The sequence below is a fragment of the Schistocerca gregaria genome, chromosome 6, assembly GCF_023897955.1.
Source record: "Schistocerca gregaria isolate iqSchGreg1 chromosome 6, iqSchGreg1.2, whole genome shotgun sequence".
Lineage (NCBI taxonomy): Eukaryota > Metazoa > Arthropoda > Insecta > Orthoptera > Acrididae > Schistocerca > Schistocerca gregaria.
The window spans coordinates 381,011,824-381,027,383 of record NC_064925.1 but is presented as its reverse complement, the minus strand read 5'-3'; the positions used below and the strand labels follow the sequence as shown (position 1 = coordinate 381,027,383).

Below are 15,560 nucleotides of genomic sequence, written 5' to 3'. Positions count from 1 at the left end.
AACAAACCTGAATTTTATGGATAGGTATACAATTCGTGCAAACGTTGCCGTTGAGACTACTTCGTGTATACAACTTCGATGTTATATTCATTTTTTTCGTTACAACGTTAAACAAAGGTGTGACCCTGTCACATTAGTTGTAACAGAAGTCATGTTGTAGAGACAATCTGGTGGTACCTCTCAGTACTAGCTTCCGTTATACGCCAAATCCAATCATCAGCCACATGGCATTGTACCATGTACACGCGAGATGCGGCAGGTATCTGTATTGTTCGTGCCATTTGTACTTCAAGTTGTACGTACATTATGACAGCACACCTATCTTGTAACTGCAATGCCTCAATTTTTTGATGCAAATGTGTAGTCCTAATGTCACGGAAGGCTTTAAGCATTGAATGATGCAACTGCCACTGCCCTGTTTTCAAGGATCTGAAGATGGTAGTACATTTTGCCGAAACTAGTAATCCAGTAATTGTGTTAACGTAGCGACCTTGGTATATAAATCGGTACTCACAACACCTAAATGTTTTTAAAATTGATGACTGGACCATGAAACCCGCATAATTCCGGGTAGGACCGGCATGAAAGGGCACGGGGAATGATTGGAAAAGAAACAACTCCGACAAAGTCTGGTGCAACCGAGGCACGAGCTACAGACGCGGCCGCAGCGAGAAGTAGAGCAGTATCTGTCCGGGCCGTGGGTTGGCGAATCTGGGCGGGCAAAGCAGACGTTTTTGCAGCGTGCCTCGTCTCGCCACGCCACGCCGTCTGTGGCAGAACATGGAGGGGAAGGGAAGGCGGGTGAGGCTCTGGCTAAAAGTTGCCGCGGTAGGGCTGGGATAGGGCAGGGGAGGGGTGGGGAGGGGAGGGGAGGGCGCACTACTGCACCTGCTCTGCGGTGTCTGGCCGGCGAACTGGGGTAAACGGCACTCGAGTGAGGACACAACGGAAACGACGAAAGCCACCCGCTGCTGAATCCAACTACATCAACAAGATGATGTGGTACACAAAGGAGAGAGGATGCACTTTGTTTTACAGATTCATCTGAAGTCTGTCTGGTCTGATGCTGTTCGCCAAGAAATTCCGTCACCTGTGCCGACCTCTTCATCAAGGAGTAGTACTTCCATTCGACATTCTAATCCCAATCTTCCCTCAAAGTTCTTGCGGTGTAGGGAGCCATCTACAACCGTGGAAGCTGTTATCTGCGTGTCCTATTTTTCTGTCTTTCTTTTAGTCAATGTTTTCAACATGTTCCTCTCCTTGCCGATTCTGCCGAGAGGCTTATTTCCTTTAAATCTACCTAACTTTCCATCAATATCCTTCTATTGCACTATACATATAGTTCTAGAGCACCATACATACCAGACAAAATCATCATCTCCGTTAAGACTTTTCGGTTAGAATTAATTTTTATTTCGTTCTGCACTACCGATCAGATTCAAGCATTTGTGCCAGTGGCAAGTGCACCTGTAAGACTGTTGTCACTCTTTTCATTTCCGTCGCTTCACTGTGTGGACGCTAAGGCGAGAAAAATCCACTACGTCGACTAATACGTAGTGCCAGGCGCGAAGAGCTAAACCGACGTTTCGATTCCCAAAAATGCTAGATATCCGTCTAGGTATGCTCTCATGGAACTCGTCCTGTATTTCTTCACACTACTCGCTCATCGCAGGGATGGCGAATATGTTTTAAAGGAACTGGACGACGTTATTGGTCCCACCACCCACCCACCCACCCACCCACCCACCACACACACACACACACACACACACACACACACACACACACACACACACACACACACCAATCACGACTTTAAGAAACAGACGGTCTGAAATTAATTCAAAGCCACACAATTCCGGAAGATGGGCTTTTGTTGTCTGCCAAAGAATGAGATACCACTGAGGTCTAACGATATTCGATGGTCATCTAAATTTGCAAAATATGATTAAACATCGATGTTTCAATACACACACAGAAGCTTTCTTAACATAGATGTTTAGGGCAAAATATCGGCCTTCGATGTTGGCAAAGAAACACTTTCAGTTACTTTACACACTTTCAGTAATTTCTTCAGAACCCAACGCCAGTGCAGTGGTTGAAGGGGCAGAAACACTGTTTGGAAGAAAAACTCGTCAAGTGTTCAATTCTGTAGGGGGAAAAAACTACTGAAAATACAAAGTACAAGAGCCGATTACTGTTGTGGAGTGGATTGTAATGTGGTTTAAAGAAAGTAAGCAACAAGTGACAAGTAAGATAAGGATTCTTCAAACTACGCCTAATTCCAGAAGTATTTCCATGATACAGTTCTGCATTCTACATGAATAAAAGATATTTGTGGCTGCGTCCAGTGATTAATGACAGTCCACATCCACGCTATTAACTGCTGAAATTACACATCTGGCAGATGGATGTGACAGTCTTATACGGCACCTCATGAAATTTCAGTAGGAAAAAATACGTTACAGGCATTAAGGTAATCCCAATAGGTTGTACGCTGAACATAAAAATATAACATGCAGCTAATACCAGGGAGATAATCTAAATAGTAACACCGTAACATAAATTAAACAAACGTACGTTATCAACTGAAGACAATCTGAACCATCAGGGACTCGTTTGCAGCAGTTCAAACGTTGAAGATTGGCACACGTCGAAACGTTACGGGAAAGCAGAAAAACCAAATCGGATTTACAGAGCAACGTTACAAAACGGCGCAAAAAATCCAAACTAGTACAGAAACATACTGAAAGACTGCCTTCTAGAGCTTAAAAAGATCTGCTTAGAAGTATGGAATCCCATCATAAGTACTACATATCCAAAGCTACTAAAAACAACCATCTGAAGTGTTTAAGCTGTACAGTCACAACGTCACTTCTGAAAAACTTCTCAAAAGCAAGACATACTCTGTCAACGGCGCACTAGAATGTAGGGCAAACTTCTCTCGAAAATGTAATTTTACAGTCTGCATGCAAAAAGTTGTAGGACATGCAATGTTAGCTATTTCTGTAATTATTGATTAATAAATACGTATTAGATGTACTTGTGCGTTGCTTCTTACACCGTTCTATAAGTTCATCATGTAGCATGGACGATAAGAAATTGACTATATAGCATCATCGAACATCCCTAGCCCGGACGAAACGGTCTTGCCTCGAAGACGACATTTCCCAAGGCGATTCTTGTTCCTAGGCACTGCAATTACCGAATTCCCCTCCCCCTTCCCCGAGCTTGTTTTTCAATGAGGTCCTGTCTCTTCCATACTGAGGAAAATAAATAAATAAATCACACGGTAAGGGTGAAGACCGCTGCAAGTGCTCAAGCCCCTCGGACTACACCACACTTTGGAATCTAAAGAGATCTCTCCCTAGTCTCATGATACACCGGTGCTGCGCGAGCGGATGCCATCACAGTCCCTCTAGCAACAAAAGTAGGATTACACGACTGCGGAAGCTTTCATTAAAGTCCCCAGTGTCAGTCAAATTTCTCGGAAGGGAAATACTGTACTGCGCCGTACCACAACCCGTCTTATAACTTACGTACTGATACTAAAGCTTGCCTTAAGTCCAATTCTGGGTTGGAATTAATGTGCGGGCGGACACTTTCGCGCTGAGACATTTCTAAGGAGCCTATGGAGTCTTACTGGGATAAGCGGTTTACCGCAAGTAGCATACTGGCACACTACGATTTTGTTTCATGTCTGGCAGTGTAGCACAGCGTGGCTGTAGTCCTACGGCACGAGTTACTAGCAATTACCTTTAAAATGACGTGAAAGATTTTAGAAAACGAAGACCTGGCTGTCGGGAGAGACTGATCTGCAGGTTAGGTTTGAATGTGACAGTTTCTCCAAGGAACGCTTTAGACCGTGGCACAATTGCCCGGAGTATTTTACTAGCGTAAGCTGAATGTCCCAATATTTTGCTAAGTGTGGATACCCTTGTAGTATGAAAAATGCAGTCACAAATAAATATTTTATATTTTGGTTGTTCATTGTGGAAACATCTGTAATAGTAAATATATGGCAAGAGAAGATTTTTCACCTCATTATTTCACAAATAGTGAACATTCTGCTGTTTGCAGAAAGATACAAACGAGGAAACGTTCTTGCTGCAAGTAAGATTGTGCGAAAGAGGGTAAGCGACATTTAAAGAGGTTGGACGCACAACGCCACGGCTCTCGGCACGGCGTCAGCAGGCTGCAACACGGTTTCTGCGGACGCGAGAAGCTCATTATCATGACAGAGCGAAGGAGTCGCGCAAACAGCGTGAAATGCACACTCTGCGTTGGGGCGAGACCGCAGAGGGGCCAACCGCTTCTTTCACCGTTACCTTGGCGCTGCGGTCGGATTGTTTGGAGCCACCAGCCCGAGCCAGAACACGCAAATACACTCATAATTTGTGCAAGAGAAAGAGCTTCACAAATTGAGAAAGTCAATAACGCTTTGGTCCACCTCTATACGACGCCCTGAAGGAAATCGACCCAAATTATAACTGGAACTTCCGATCGTCAAAATCCCAAGCTGGTCGGGGGCACTTGCCCATAATGCTCCCAGCATTCTCAGCTGAGGGAAATCCGGTGACCTTGCTGGACAGGGTACGGTTTGGCAAGCACTCTCGCCGAGTGTGGGCGGGCATTATGTTGCTGAAATGCAAGCAAGCACAGGATGGCTTGCCATGAAGGGCAACAAAACGGGGTGTAAAACATCGCTGACATACAGTTGTGCTGAAAGGGTGCCATGCGTGAGAACCAAACAGTCCGGCTATGGAATGAAATGGTACCCTACATCATCGCTCCTGGTTCTCGGGCCGTATGGCGGGCGATAATCAGGTTGGTATCCCACCACTATCCAGGGTGTCCCCAGACACGTCTTTGGGATGGAACCTCATTGAGTGGAGTAGAATTGTGTTCAGTTCTGAATCCCGCTTCGAAATGAGCCCCCAACAACCAGCGAAGACGTGTTTAGAGACGCTCTGGAAAGTCGTGGTATACCAACCTGACTGTCGCTCGCCGTACGGCCCGACAACCAGCAGTGATGGTCTGGGAGTGTCAATTTTTATAACAGGACATCTTTGGTTATCATCCACAGTATCTTTGCAGTACAGCGGTCCGTCGACGATATTCTACACCCCGTTCTGTTGCCCTTCATGGCATGTCATCCCAGCCTTACATTCCAGCAAGATAACGTCTGTCCGTAGACGGTGAAAGTATCTACTGCTTGTCTTCGTGCTTTCAAACCCTACAGAAGCAATTCGTTCAAATGGCTCTGAGCACTATGGGACTTAACATCTCAGGTCATCAGTCCCCTAGAACTACTTAAATCTAACCAACCTAAGGAAATCACACACATCCATGCCCGAGGCAGGATTCGAACCTGCGACCGTAGCGGTCGCGTGGTTCTAGACTGAAGCGTCTACAACAGCTCGGCCACACCGGCCTGCTACAGACGTAATTAATGTTTCGTGAAGAGGTACTGTACAGAAATTCGTGTTCAGATGTGTTGCTTATTTGTAGTAATGAATTCAACTGTAACACCTCTCAATGAGCAGTAATGAATTCCAGAATTACAGTCGGCCGCTGTAGTCGAGCGGTTCTAGGCGCTTCAGACCGGAACCACGCGGCTGCTACGATCGCAGGTTCGAATCCTGCCTCGGGCATGTATGTGTGTGATGTCCTTAGGTTAGTTAGCTTTAAGTAGTTCTAAGTCTAGGGGACTGATGACCTCAGATGTTAAGTCCCATAGTGCTTAGAGCCATTTGAACCAGAATTACAGACTACCTTTCAATGAGCACAAGACAAATGACTTATCGCATTTACTAAACATCTCACTCCGTGTCTCACGTCGCATCGTGTTCTGCTTTTACTAAATGTCGATAAGTCGCAATTGCGCACGACTCCGATGGCCCAGGGATATCTTTATCATAATCCATTCCTAAATGCTTTATTAATAGTGGACACATATTCATCGAGCAGCAACAATGCAACTGTTTCAACTCTGATTGGCAGTGGTTGATGTCTGAACAGTATTTTGCAAAAAAATTCTCTCATTAAAAGATACTTTTACGGCGCGCACGAGAAAGGGTTGTAGTATGGTCGAACAGGTGCGTTCCGGCACTCAATATTTTAGATATAAAGCACTCGTTTTATGTAAACGTAGAGAAAGATCGTGTTCCGTTCCCGCAATGATTTTTTCACAATCCCCCATCCGCGCCTTTGGTATGTCTGCCTCTGAGCTCCTTTGTCCCTTCTTGGTTTGAATACGTACCCACAGCAGGTGCAGCTAATTCAGTACTTGTCATTAGCATACAGGTACACTGGGAATATGAAAAATTAGCCAATATGTACGTATGTCCTACGACGTCCGAATGGCCGTAGTCGGGCGTGTTATGAAACGGTACGTGCTAAATCTTTTCAACCAATAGCGCCTGTCTACTGCGAAGAAAGGTCACTAAGCGTAGAGAAACATCTGACAGCTGCGAAGATATGCCCGCGACAATATTTTTTTGTTCTAAAACCAATTATGGCTAATAACGTCTCAATCCAGAGTAGGGGAGCGTTGTCTAGTCGTCACAAATTTCAGTAACCTATTTTAGCGGATATTTCCCATAATAAGCCCATTCAGATGAGCAAATCTTTGGGTACATTTTATATTTAGCTTCATCAAGCTGACAATATCCCACAAACAGCATTCAAATGATAGATGCATACAATAACAATTCCTCCCTATCTGCTCGGGTTATGCGTTTCAGCGGAATGGTAAGTCGTTACAAGGGCTTTCCTACGGCACAATGACGTAATGTGGCGACTTTTTTTCCTTGCTATTAGAACGTTAATACAACACACGCAAAGTACTCAAAGCGCATATTTTAAATAAGAATAAACACAAAAAATCAGCTATCGTTCGAGCCTTAAATATCTTTATCACTAGTAGACTCAAAGTTGTAGTCTTCGATGGCGCTGGGAAATAAACGTGTTGTCCTTCCCATTTTTTGAATGATTCCCCCTCTCGTACTGCGTAAAATGTATCCGCTACATGTTGATTGTGTCCAAGGTTTCAGAATCAGGTATCTTCTTCAACCTGATATGTCCATAGTTCAAGATGGTTGTCTTAGGACACATATAACAGCAGCTTTTGGCCGTCTCCGTGGTTTGCAACGAAGCTGTGCAACACTTTCTACATCAAGTATCTTCAATAGCTGTCTTCAAGTATGTCTTCAACTGTCAGTTAATTTAGATACCTCGTCTTGGTCTCTGCTCTAGGACAGCGAACGGTGGGACTAGGAGACTATATCTGCCGAGTGAGCGTTCGGAAGTGCAGAGCATGATTTCTGTCAACATTTCCTCCTGGGTCGCGTAACATCGGTACAACGTGAAATATTTTGGTGACACTGTAGACTTTGGATGTCATTACATCACACAGACACGTACGATCCATAAGTAGCGTCAACTTCTTACACAAGTTTTACAGTATCTTGACAATTTGCAAGCGATATTTATTATGAACTTCGCTTAAAACTTAACAGAAACGCAAGGACATTTCGCTTATCGGCAACACGTTTCACAGACCGCATGCCGCTTTTTAATGACAAAAGAAGAGATAAGCCAACATCATTTTATTGTTACATACTGCACCCAATGGTAATGCCGACTGCTTCATTGAAGTATACTGAGGCGGTAATTTATATACATCTAAGAACACCGAAGAATGCTCTATACTTCTAAGAACGCCAAAGTTTAAGTGTCCCGAAAGACATCGTGACTAAGGCTATAACAAGCAGCAAACTAAGATTTATTATTGTCTATATTTTTGGTCGACTTTTCGATTACAGTAGATTCAATATCTTTATAATAGAAAGGAAATGACGCAGACTTTTACACACAAAACTTATCTGCTGATGAACACTGTCCGAATTGTGTTTGCACTTAACATACTGACTGGGGGTATACTACCAAACCAGTGAGTTCATCTAGCACCGTAAATACATGGCCAAGCAGTCCCAAAAATTACACCTATTGCGTTAACTTCGTATTACATAGTATCTCGATATTTTTCATCACACAAAAATTACCTCTTACTACTATTATTACCTGTGGTATATAAAACGTAGGGAGTAACATGTTTGCCTAGGCCTTTGTAGCTCTGCATCCGTGGCAGCAACAATTATTAGCGACTGCTGTTAATAAATGAACGTGTAAAAGGGATGAAAAATAAATGGTAGTAGCGATGTTTCTGCCTTAGCTAAAAATTTAAACAAACAGCACTACACAGTAGTCAGCTGAAAACCTCTGTTTGATGTTGGCGTCACGCAGAGTATGATGTGCTCATTCCACTATTATCTCTACACCCTGTGGATCTGTCACAGTGTATTTCCACTTAGAATTCTAGTGGAAACACGGCCAATACTTTTGACATCCAAAACTTCTCTTGCATGTACGTTCTGGGTGAAGTCAACAACTGCTACAACCCCACTATTTGTTGTGGCAATTCAAAATTTGAAACAAACCACAAATTTGACAGCAACGAAGAGGGCCTAATATTGACTCAATCTGCTTGAATACAAGGACTACAAGTAAGTTCCTCTAATCTGCGCAAAACAGAACGTAGCCTGCCGATTATAGCTGTCTCAGCCTCCTCTGCCAACCGTCGAACGAGGACACAGGCACAATTTCAAGCCATCTTCCGTACACGGGTCGGCCCTTCAGCAAGAAGATCTTGCTGCTGGTGTAAGTTCGTTCAACAATTAATTTATTCTACAAAGGAAGCACACTACTAAGACAAAACCACTTTACTGTATTACCAGCGGCTCGTAGCCACAAAATAAATGGCCAAATAAGGTTGTAAATCGGGCCGAAAGAAATACTGTAGCCCGGTGCTTGGAGCCAAATCATCTTGCTGTTATCGATGGACAATGGAACGAAACATATGCATAGGAGCAGTATTTTTATTTCCTTTTTGCTGCAATGAGAACTGAAATAAGTTCCATAAGTGACTTGGCCCATAAGACATGGGTAGAAAAAAGGAGGTAAGCCTAATATTCCCAGCAAGTAGGTCTTGCCCTTGAAGCCGGCCAGTGATAACGAAGGTCTGTGAACCGCAGCGCAACACAAGGCTCTTGCTGTGGTCTGCCCTTACCTCGGAGAGAACAAAGGTGAGGACGCAGCTGGAGTACATGGCGACTGGCAGTGGCTGTGAACACGAGGCGCCTTTAGGCCGAGGCTTGTATAACTGTTCGCCGCAACTTCCGCTGCTCCGACCTCCGCAATGGCGGCGGCCACTAAAACAGCTAGCTTCTAACGGGCGTACAAACAGACCGCACCACGAAACGAAGCTGCTCCTGCGAACGGGAGTTCTCGTTGATTGATACTCCCGCAAGCAATTCTTTGCTGAGTTCCGGGATAGTCGGATCGAGTGGCAGAAAACAGTATAAAGGAGGGCATGGCTTCAGAGTAGCATCGCTGCCTATTAAAGCACACTTTGCGTCATCGACTCCCGCCTGGGGATGGCTCCGTGTTATTGATGCGTCGTTAAATAAATGTCCTATGGCTTTCATCCTGTTGCGAGCCTTTTATCGGGCATCACTTCGGCGTCTTAATCAACCAGCTCCTTATTTGGCATCACGAGACTGAGTGCCCTCGTTCCAGCATAAACAACAAAATTTAGGGTGCTCAGTGACATTAGAACCCCGGATCACCGAAGATACCTTCTCGTACAGTAGAATGTAATTTATAAGACTACTATAGACTGCAACTTTACGAGCAGAGTTTGCAAATACAATAAACTGTAGTTAGCACAGCTCAATGTATTTGTACTTCAGTTCTAGAGGAAAGGATGGATGGATGGATGGATGGATGCGGGCCAATTTGCAAAAAATCATGGAGGGATGGAACCGGTTTAAGTTTTGTAGGCCAGTTACTTTTGGAATAATGCTGAATTAAGCACAGACACCTTAACTGTAAATGCAGTGCATTCTGTATAAAGTTGTTTAAGTTACTACAGTATTCCAACATTCACTCGCCGCGAGGTACTAAAACCACGGAAAATTTCCGTCATAATTGCTGGGGGAAAACTGGTCTATTCTTATACAGTGTGTTAACTTTTAGTTGGTAGACCACTCCCTTATCTCCTACCAAAAGAAGTCGGATGGCTTCCACCGAATATTTGTTTTTGGCTGCACCGCCCCCCCCCCCAAAAAAATCTCCTCCTTACTTAATGTATTGCAGACAAAGGCACAAGTACGAAACGCATGGTGTTATAATAATAATCTAATAAAGCTAAATTTTTGTAATTTAGCTACTGCAACCGTTTTTCGCGCGATGACTCATTCTTAAGTGGCACGTTACAAGACCTTAAATGTCATGTTTCAATATGATCTACTTTTGTTTTGTCACTTTAGTGCATGAATGTTGTAATACCTCAGGCACACAAACCAATACTGTAACAGTCTTGCGCAAACAAGACAAAACCAATGTAGTGCTTAACATTCAAGTTTAAAACAGCAAGTTCTAAATTCAGAACAACCAACTGGAAGAAGAAAACTAATATCCCTTGAGATTTCACACGTAAGAATATTGCTTTCGGCGAGAAATTTTTATGCTTAACCAATGATGGCTACTGAGCGTAGCATTTCACTGGAATGTCATGGTTTTTTTATTAATGCGAGGTGCTACATTTACGTTCACTTTTAAAATGGAATCTTTTTCTGACTCACAACAAATAAACAATTTGATGTTTTAATTTAGGCCATGCGTTTCAGGGTGGGTTTTCGTTACTTGGCGTGTATGCACAATATAGTAGTACACAGAAGTACATAATTATGTACAGAGAACTTAGGTGTTGTGAGTTTCGGCCGAACACGGAGAAGAGGGACCTGGTGATGTTCCGCTGGTCACTTATTTCTGGAATCATACAAAATTAAGCAAACACGCTGAAGATATAAATACAATACACGTGGTTGGGTTCTATCCCGTTCTTCAGTAGTCCCCACATTTTACAGATATGCACAGAATCTCGTTAGTAATATCTAATATATGAACATCTAAGAGCTCTGGGCTTCCGCTGACAAGTGTGAAGAAACTTAACGAGTACACTGTGTGACGTGCGAGTGTCTTGACGATCCAACAATTGGCTTTCAGTTGTTTCTGTGTTACGAGCTCAGTAAGAAAGTGTTCACAATGCAAGGAGAAACTGCATGGGTTTGGTTTCGGATAGATGTTGCAATGCAGATGCAATTAAAGTGAATAAGAAACTAAACAATACATCAAGAGCAACCAAAGCCACCTATGGAAGTATTCACATCAACAAACGAAACACGCTATCTGTTGCAGAAAAAAAGAGTCCTTGTTAACGCTATATAGTCCTAACAGCTGCCGTTTTTACAATTTATGAAATGTATGTCGCATGTACACGATGGCAGTACATTTTATTTAGTACTGGTAATAGCCTAACCATTATAATGCCCTGACTAGTTTTTAGAACTGTCGTGTTGTTTGAAGATCACGCGATGTTACTCCAACAAATACAGTTTCCATAACGAGGGGAGATATCATGGAGCGCTATACCATTACAGTACTATCATTTATCGATTTAACTGTCTAATTCATCGACGACTGAAAAATTGACACGACTTAAAATATTTCGCTTTGTGGTTTTTATGCCTGAAACTACGGCGTGAACTAAGTTTTAACACTACAGACATTTATATAGTTTCATCTAACGCGACATAACAACCAGAAGCACAACTAACGTCGTTGGTACATGCAAACTCATTATCACATATTCAGTACACTTACAATCTGTTTTCCCTGAAGTATCATCTTGGGCTCCTCGAAAGCTCATGAGACTGTTTTACTCTTCTCCACAATAAAATAGTTTTTATTCCGTGTTCCCATGTGCCGTTCAAAGTCCCATAGGTTTGATTTTCACTTTTTCTTTCGTGGGTTTACATGCGCATTCATATGTTTTCCACTACGCTGCCAATTGACTCATTACATTTTTGTTATTGCTGCTCTGTAAATTATGCATATGAGCAGTGAGTGCAAGGGTCTTGGAATTTAAGCTACTACGAATATCGTAGCATTTGCAATATTTGCATAATATTTTACTACACGTTAAATTAAACGAAAACAAAAAGGAAGAATAACATGAAAAATTTGTATTTGTCTTAGCAGATGGCAACGAATTATTCTGTAATAACTGAAGTACAGTAGTTTGGAAACTAAGGATGACCAGTTGCGTGCGTAATTTATTCAGATAAATGTATACAATGATAATAGTTATAGCACCAGACGATTCTGTGTGTAGTATAATATAGCAGAGAAAAAAACAAAAGCAATAAATTAACTCTATTATACTTGACCCGCTCGTAAGCGGAAAATAAGAACGTTATCTAACAAACTAACGGCGGCATTACCGGCAAGCCTTGTTGACATTAGTTCAGGTACTGTATCAATATTCGGCATATACTCAAAAATAATTATGAAATCAGAAACTGGTTATATATCACTGGATCGCCAGATCACAAAATTCGACATCGCGCAGTTGATTATGTCACTGCACTTTCGCTAGGAAGGAACTTCCGCTTGTGACCAGAGGGAGATAAATTAACGAGCCGGAAGATCCCGCCAAGGGCTAAGCACTGGACTGCTGCCATGCGCCAGCTTAAGCCAGGTGTGCTGCTATTCCACCCCGCTGGGGGAGGGTGGCAGCACAATGCAAGCCTTCGTTGGCCCCAGCTGTGACCTAACTGTGGGTAGCCTCCCCCGTGGGAAACATTCCCACGTACATAGGCGTCTGCAAATGGGTAGGGGGAAGTGGCCGTCCTACAACCCCACACACACAATCTCACACTCCTAGTTTTTATTCATAACATAATTCTCAAACTTCTAGAAGTACTTTGTTTTACACCAATCGTTTAGCCAGTTGCAGCATTACTAGGCTGATCGCAATGGGACAATACCGTGGCTTTAGCGATTGCTGTATTAACTTATGTTTTGTTCGGCAATCTGTATTTGCCCCAATCCCGTGCTAACGAGTTTGTACCCTGCGACAAAATTCAAATGGAATACTTTGCACAAAACCTACTAATAACCAATTTTCTGGCTGTGTCTACAAATCCCGTTATCAATGTGTATTGACTAAAATGCTATATAATATGATGAATTCACTGTAAAAACAATTATTTGTCGAATCACAGTTCATTTTACGCCAGATGATTACGCCATCCATAGACCGAATTACGCTGATTCACTTTGCTGTTCGAAATTGCTGCAGGGAAAGTTGGCAAGAAAAATCCGTACTAACATGCCAGTGCAGTGAGTCAGATTAAACTGATACAGTGACTTCGACTCCCAACATTCCTATAACTGAGTAACAATTGTTAATCTCCTAACGGAAGTTTCTCATTAGCCAGTAAGAAGACTAGAAACCACAGTGAACGTCGAGCATAAAAAATTATAACCAAAGAAGAAACAGTAATCCACAAGGTTTCACTTAGGTAACAAGTCAGTGAAGTTCAGGTTCGCAAAACGAATTCGCAGGGCTGATGGTAGTAATTTTCCGTTAAATCAATAGAAAATATTTTTACAGCATTTCCTATATCTGAATTTCCAGATGTGTTTAAGTAATGCATGTATCAGCTTCATGGTAGGAGACGAAAGGTCAATTTATCACAACGACTTTCAGATTTTTGCCAATGCTCCCTCCATTATTAGCAGCAACAATGGGAATTACATTGCATTACAATTTAAAATTGTGACAGCAACCTATCGACATTGGCTGCAGTCGCTGTCACTTGATAAACTAAAAAATCTTATTAGTCCCGATTCAGTACTACTTCCAGCATTTTCGACAGTGCTTCATACGTAGGCCCACTTTCAAGTCTCTGCATCCTTCTCACTCAATTCGCTAAATACCAGCACGGTGAATGCACATCCTTCTACACATTGGTTTCGAATGAAGGTTGCCACTCGATATTTGTCTAGAGAAAACAATGCCGTTTATATTAACACGAAGCTGACGTTCACCAAATGACATTAGAAGGTGGCTATCATTTTTGGCAACTGCAACTGCTTACGTAACAACTGTCTGACAGATGCACGGCTGAGGGCTGGGGGTCAAGAACCGTCCGTAAAACAGAACCTCAATTTTCTATAGTTGATGGTAAAACAAAAGCCATTATTACGTTGCAAAATATTATCAAATGCCTTTTTTTTTATAAAAGACGTTTTCTATAATCTTTGACGGTACAGTGGGATACTCTTTCCACACTTTTTACAAAAGTTAAGTGTTTGATCCAAACTTTTATACAAAGATTAGTCATTGAACTTTGTGGTATGGTGTGGCGAGCGGAAGTGGGAGGGAGGGATGTAAATCGATTTCATAAATATGCTGAAGAATAAACATATTGGAGGTTCACGTTAAATATGATTACATTTCTGTTTCAGAGGCTCGCGGAGTTCATATTTCCGAGCAGAAATTGATATTAGCTATAGCCTGCCTGTGGGAAGCGACCGCAGGCTGGGGTCCTGGCTGGAATGCCGGCCGACCTTGTGGCTGCCATGCCAGGTACACAGCCAGGCCACCACAGGCCATCCATAGGATCCGACCGGCGGCAGCGTTGCCACGAGGCGGGGGCGGCCCATCACATAGCAGCGCATAACCCACTTACCGTGCTTCATACTTATAAACACACAAACACAGACTGGAGCCACACGGATTGCCACTTAATCACCGGCCAAATTCGCAGTGCGAGCCGTACCGGCAACGGCTATTTCACCCGAAAACACACGCACACTGAACGCGACAGCCCTGACGGCGAGCCACGCGACGGACAACTGAGGAGCGGCTCGGCGCAGCTGCCGCAGTGTTGCCAACTCCGCGCGGCTCGGCGCGGCTCTCCCCACCTGACCGCGGTAGTGGTCGGCCGTGAGCGCGTCACCTCTCCACTCCTCTCCGCTACTCGCCCATGCTAATCCTCTGCGGCCCGCTGTTGATGGTCCTGCGGACGCGCATTCTATCTCTCCTACTCGAGACGCGCCGCTGGCCTACCAAGAAGCCAACTACTGCTGGCCTTGTACACGCGCTCTGCAGACTGTTTCCGAAAGTGACGGATGAAACAAACCTGTCGCAAAACACACGATAGTTAATCTCTCCAGGTCCCTAAATTTCCCTGCACACGTTCACTATTTATTGACAATTCTAGTTTCAAACCTTCAATATATTGAAGCGACCGCACGCTTTCAATAACAGCACGCTTTCAATAACAATGACAAAAATTGTCCTTTGGCAACGCAACTTCACAAGGTTAAGATGCCGGATACCCAAAAGTAAGCGTGTGCTGCAGCTATATTAGTTATAGCTTGCGAGCAACAGAAAGCAATGAAAAAGACGGAATGGGTACGAGAATGGTTGGAAAAAAAAAAAAAAGGAGCGATAGGTCTTATGTTAATTTACTGACTAACGTCAGAGCCACGACACCGAAAGACTTCATAAATTATTTTCCCATGAGCGCTACATAGTACGCCAAGTTATTTATTTATTTTATTTATTTATTTAACCTGGCAAG

The 15,560-nt window shown here is 43.2% G+C and overlaps 1 protein-coding gene across 1 annotated transcript in view; it reads right to left on the bottom strand.

Moving 5' to 3' along the window:
* The window catches only part of LOC126278091 (protein numb), a 213,394-nt gene extending 198,546 nt beyond the window's left edge, over positions 1 to 14,848 (bottom strand). Inside the window, 1 exon segment of the mRNA XM_049977934.1 lies at positions 14,664 to 14,848. The gene's annotated coding sequence lies outside the window, so the exon portion shown is untranslated.
* Between the last annotated feature and the right edge of the window lie 712 nt (positions 14,849 to 15,560).